The sequence below is a fragment of the Eulemur rufifrons genome, chromosome 30 (assembly GCF_041146395.1).
Source record: "Eulemur rufifrons isolate Redbay chromosome 30, OSU_ERuf_1, whole genome shotgun sequence".
Lineage (NCBI taxonomy): Eukaryota > Metazoa > Chordata > Mammalia > Primates > Lemuridae > Eulemur > Eulemur rufifrons.
In genome coordinates this window covers 129,175,708-129,181,042 of record NC_091012.1, presented here as the reverse complement: position 1 = coordinate 129,181,042, position 5,335 = coordinate 129,175,708, and positions in this window count along the sequence as shown.

The following is a 5,335-nucleotide window of genomic DNA, read 5'->3' as shown; positions in this document are numbered from 1 at the left end:
TCATCATCCGAAGTACAGAGACCACTGCTCTCCAACATTTATTGGTACTTATCTTTTGAGGCAACACCTTCAAATCAATAGTTCTTTTCTATTTTTAATGTCCTTCTGCCACTAATCCATTCTTATGTCCATTTTTCTTGCTCAACCAAGATTTGTGCAGGGATCTGAGTGTTTTTATAGGGCTTTTTCCCGTCTGTAGAAGCAGATTGTATTTCATTTGGAGTGTGTTAAGTCACATCAGGATTTAAAGGTTGGCAGCGTACCTCCTTTTTAGACAAAAGGGAGGTAATTCTCAGGTCTGCTGCATTAAAAATAAAACTTGAGCCTTGTGTGTCTTTTTTTACTGTGGTAAAAAGAACATATAACATTAAATTTATCATCTTAACCATTTTTTAAATGTACAGGTCAGCAGTGCTATGATATTCAAATCATCGTGCAACGTTATGTGCCTTTGTGAACTTTTTTGTAACCTTCATTTGTTGTCTCAAGCCTCGGAGAATGTTGGATTGAGAATTTCGAATTAGGTCATGGGCTCATAGAGAACCAGGGAGGTGTAACTCTGTCCGACACCTTGTGTGATGGAGGCAGACAAGCCATCCTGTCTCGTCATCATGAGGTTATATAATAGGATGCTTGAGTTTCAGAACACTCTGTGCCAGGGTCAAGATGGTCACTTGGGTCCCTAATGTTTCTCTTGTGACACTGGCAGCTTGCACTCTCTTGCTTTTAGCCATCAGTAGATGTAAGACTCATTTGCTGATGACAAAGCCAGAAAATATATACATACCTAGTTTCAAAAACTCAGATCTTTCAGTTAAATAAAATGATAGTACCTCCTGTTCAGAGGGACCCAACAAACCTTTCTTAGGCAGTTGTTCAGAAATATGCATCTTAATTAATAGGCTCCCACATTAAACAGTGTTGGATTGTGACTCTCCTAAAAAGTGATTTTCATGGCTAGACAACTAACTGGCCAGCAAAGTCATAGTTGTTCCTATTTTTGACATGCCAGTGATCAAACGACACATATTTAACTGTATGAATTGTTGGCTGCAGCTGTTGACCTCAATTTAGCACTTTCAGGAAGTTATGTCTCAACTTTCTAGAGATACTTTTATTTTTTATCAAGTTTTTATTTTGAAAAATTTTCAACCTAACAGAAAAGTTGCCAGGCTGGCATCGAGAACTCCTGAATGGCCTGTACCTACCTAGATCTGCCATATTATTAATATTAACATTTTTTTTGAGGAAACTTCTGTTTACCTCTTTTGATACCAAAGCTTTTTAAAAAATTTTAATCATTTTAAGATAAAACTTTTCAAACATGTATTACATATTTGCATATGCAATTTCACCCTTTCTTGATGACCCAGAGGCATAATAAAGGACAATTATCAGAAGATGATGTAATGTAGTGGTGTCCTACAGGCTGGCTGGCTGTCCCTACACTAAATGTTTTTGGACAGTGTATGCTCCTCATAGTTTTTTCAGTTTCCTTCCTTTCAAGCCATCCCTTCTCTTCACAACTGCTAATATGCAATGGGCTGGGAAATCAAATAATCAAAATTATTAAAATCTCACATTTTATAATATTTTATAATATTAACATTTTACAACATTGCTTTCTCACTAGCGATATATTTTTAATTGACGTTAAATTTACATAACATGAATCATTTTAAAGTGAACAATTCAGTGGTATTTAATACATTCACGATGTTTGTGTAATCACCTCTACCTAGTTCCCAGACATTTTCATTATCCCCAAATAGAGCTCTGTATCGATTAAGCAGTCACTCCCCATTTGCCCTCCCCCAGCCCCTGGTAACCACCAATTTGCTTTTGGTGTCTATGTTTTTGCCTATTCTGGGCATTTCATATAAATGGAATCATACAACATGTGGCCTTTTGTGTGTGGCTTCTTAGCATACTGTTCTCGAGGTTCATTCACAAGGCAGCGTGTATCAGAAGATTCACCAGAGACACCTTTAATTGAGGTTGTAAACTGAGTATCGGGGAGCACTGCATTACCTGCATTTCCCCCGCTCCCACTTCACCCCACAGACAGGCTGGAAAGGATCTTGTAGTCTCTTAAATTCCTCAGTTCATTTTTGGTCAAGCACATTTTTGACAAAAGGGTGGTGGCTTATTCAAGTACATGTGTGTTCACATCCCATAGGCTTAATAGTTTAAAATGGCCACAAAGAATCAAAGATATCCACACTAAATAGCTATATCACCCTGGGTATGTCTCTTAATCTCTTGCCTCGGTTTCTATCTCCACAGAATGACCAGACTGGATTCAAGCCCTAAGAGCCATTGTAATGAAAATTGTATGATTTGATTCCCCAGACAGCCCAGCTTATACCTTTCTGAAATCTATTATTCCAAAGAGCTACTTTCCCTCTGTGGTTTATTAGAGCAAAATTGATATTGATGAGCCACTGGGTGTATGACCCTGGAGGTTACAAACTACAGTGTGAGTGAGTTTACAATTCAATTGGAGCTAAGAGATAGGTGAGGACGTGACAACAGGGATATTCATAACCAGAGGACAAATCCTGTTAGGAGAGATTAAATATTCAACATTGAACCACACACATGCCCTGTAGGGAAATTGGTAAAAATGCCAACAAGAAATATCAGCCCGCCCTCACTCTTCACGTATCACTGCCCTCTTTGATTTGACCAGCTGTGTGCAGGTCAAATGGCTACAGAATGCGTCTGGAAAGCAAGGGGCACTTGAAGATTAAAGGATACCCAGCTGTACACCAGACAGAACATTCTCTCTTGAATTTCTTTTGAGTGCTGCATTTATTTTTATTGGTTCCCACATTTTATTATGAAACTTAAAAACTAAGAATTTTACAGTGAACACCCACATACCCACCACCTAGATTCTACTACCATCAACACTTGCTTTATCACATATTTATCCATCCTGCTATCTTATTTCTTTACGAATTTCAAAGTAAACTACAGACATCAGTAGGCACATTATTAACTAGAGTTTGATATTTGTTTACCGATTTTTCTTTGGTAAAATTTATATACGATGTAATACACAAATCTTAAAGTATACATTCATTAAGTTTTGACAAATGCATACACCCGGGTAATCCAAACTCCTAACAAGGTAGTGAACATTGCATTTATTTCTTAATTTTTTCTATAAATACATTGTTTTTAAAAATAAAATAGCATGACTAGTCTTAAACTGGAAGACTGCAATCACCTGCCCCTTCCTCCCAATCCCATTTTCTGCTTCCCAAAGGCCACTACTTACAAATCTTTTATATGTCTCTCTTGGGAATCTTTTTATGTATTTTTGTATAGAATGTTATTCTGTTATTTCTTAAGTTTCAATTGTAGAGTTAGCCATTAGCTACTATGAAAAAATAGGATTTAGCTATCTCATACAATTCCCTGAGCATATTCTTTTTCTTCTCCCACCCCTCATATATTTATAACATAGTTTTTTGTTAAATCAAGATTCAGTGTTTATATTATTTAAACTAGGCAAATATTGTTCATAGCAGACAGTAGATACTGATTCCATTTTACATACTAACATTGGATTTTCCCAGAGTTACTAATCACCCGTTTTTTGCTTTTTATTAATAAATATATCTCTCACCAATTCATCTCTAAACTCTCTAAGAAAACTTCAAAATTCCTTTCAATGTGGTTAAACCCATTAGATAATGCATCAGTACCATTTTCCCTTGGAGGCATCATTGCAATCTATATCATTTGTTCACTCCTATGTTGGAGTCCCTATTTCTACATCCCACGTTTTCTTCACGGTTTCTTCCCTCCTTTTGCTGGAACACATCCTGCAGTAGTTTCTTGAGGTGGTAAACTTTGGGAGGCAAACTTTATGAGATCTTGCCTATCTAGAAGTATGTTTATTCTACCATCACATGCAATTGATCATTTGTCCAGCTATGGCATTCTAGCTTGGACATCACTTTCCCTCAGAAATTTGAAGATGATGTCCCACTGTCTTCTGGCTTTCAGTATTGTTGTCTGAGGCCATTCTGTTTTCTAATACTTTTGTGTATACTTTTGGAACATTCTCTGTGTCCTAATGTTCTGAAATTTTGTGTTTGTGTGTCTTGGCATGCCCATTTAATCTACTCACATCCTTTGTTCCTGGGAGCTATTCTTTTTTTTTTTTTTTTTTTTTTTGAGACAGACTCTCGCTGTGTCACCCTGGTAGAGTGCAGTGGCGTCATCGTAGTTCACTGCAACCTCCAACTCCTGGGCTCAAGCGATCCTCCTGCCTCGGGAGTGCTAGCATTATAAGCTTGAGCTACCATGCCTGCCCTGTTCCTGGGAATTATTCTTATTTTCTCTGTTCTCTTTTTCTTTTTCTTTTTCTTTTTTTTTTTGTTTTTGAGACAGAGTCTCACTCTGTTGCCCGGGCTAGAGTGAGTGCCGTGGCGTCAGTCTAGCTCACAGCAACCTCAAACTCCTGGGCTTAAGCGATCCTACTGCCTCAGCCTCCCGAGTAGCTGGGACTACAGGCATGCGCCACCATGCCCGGCTAATTTTTTGCATATATATATATATTTTAGTTGTCCATATAATTTCTTTCTAATTTTAGTAGAGACGGGGTCTCACTCTTGCTCAGGCTGGTCTCGAACTCCTGACCTCGAGCGATCCACCCGCCTCGGCCTCCCAGAGTGCTAGGATTACAGGCGTGAGCCACCGCGCCCGGCCTGTTCTCTTTTTCTGTAACTCTTATTAGTTAAGTGTTTGACTTCTGACTCGAGCCTCCAAGTTTATATTTTTTCTCCTGTAAAATGTGTTTTATTAAATATTGAAGAGATTAAAAATTATCTTTGTAAAATGTGTATAAGTTAAAAGAATAACAATGCAAACACTCAGTACCACCATTTTAACAAGAGCATCACTGATGAATTTCACCTCCATGTGAACTTTCCAGATCTGATTATCTTCCTTCCCTTCCCATCTTTAAGGTAACCACTACCTTGAATTTTGTGTTTACAATGTACTTTTCTTTGTAGTTTTGTCACATACTTCTGTATCTCTAAAGAACATATTGTTTAGTTTTTAATATTTTTCAATTTTATATTAATGGAATCATACTATATGATTTCTGAGACTTGCTTTTTTCATTTTCTGTCGAATGCCTGACACTCACCCATGCTGTCATATAAAGCAATAGTTTGTTAATTTTCACTGTATTTATACGTAAGCCATAATTTATTTATGCATTCTTATATTGGTGAGCATTTGGGCTTTTTTCAATTTCTTACTAAAAACATTGAATATTCACCAACAAATTTCCTAGTTCTAGCTAGTTGTA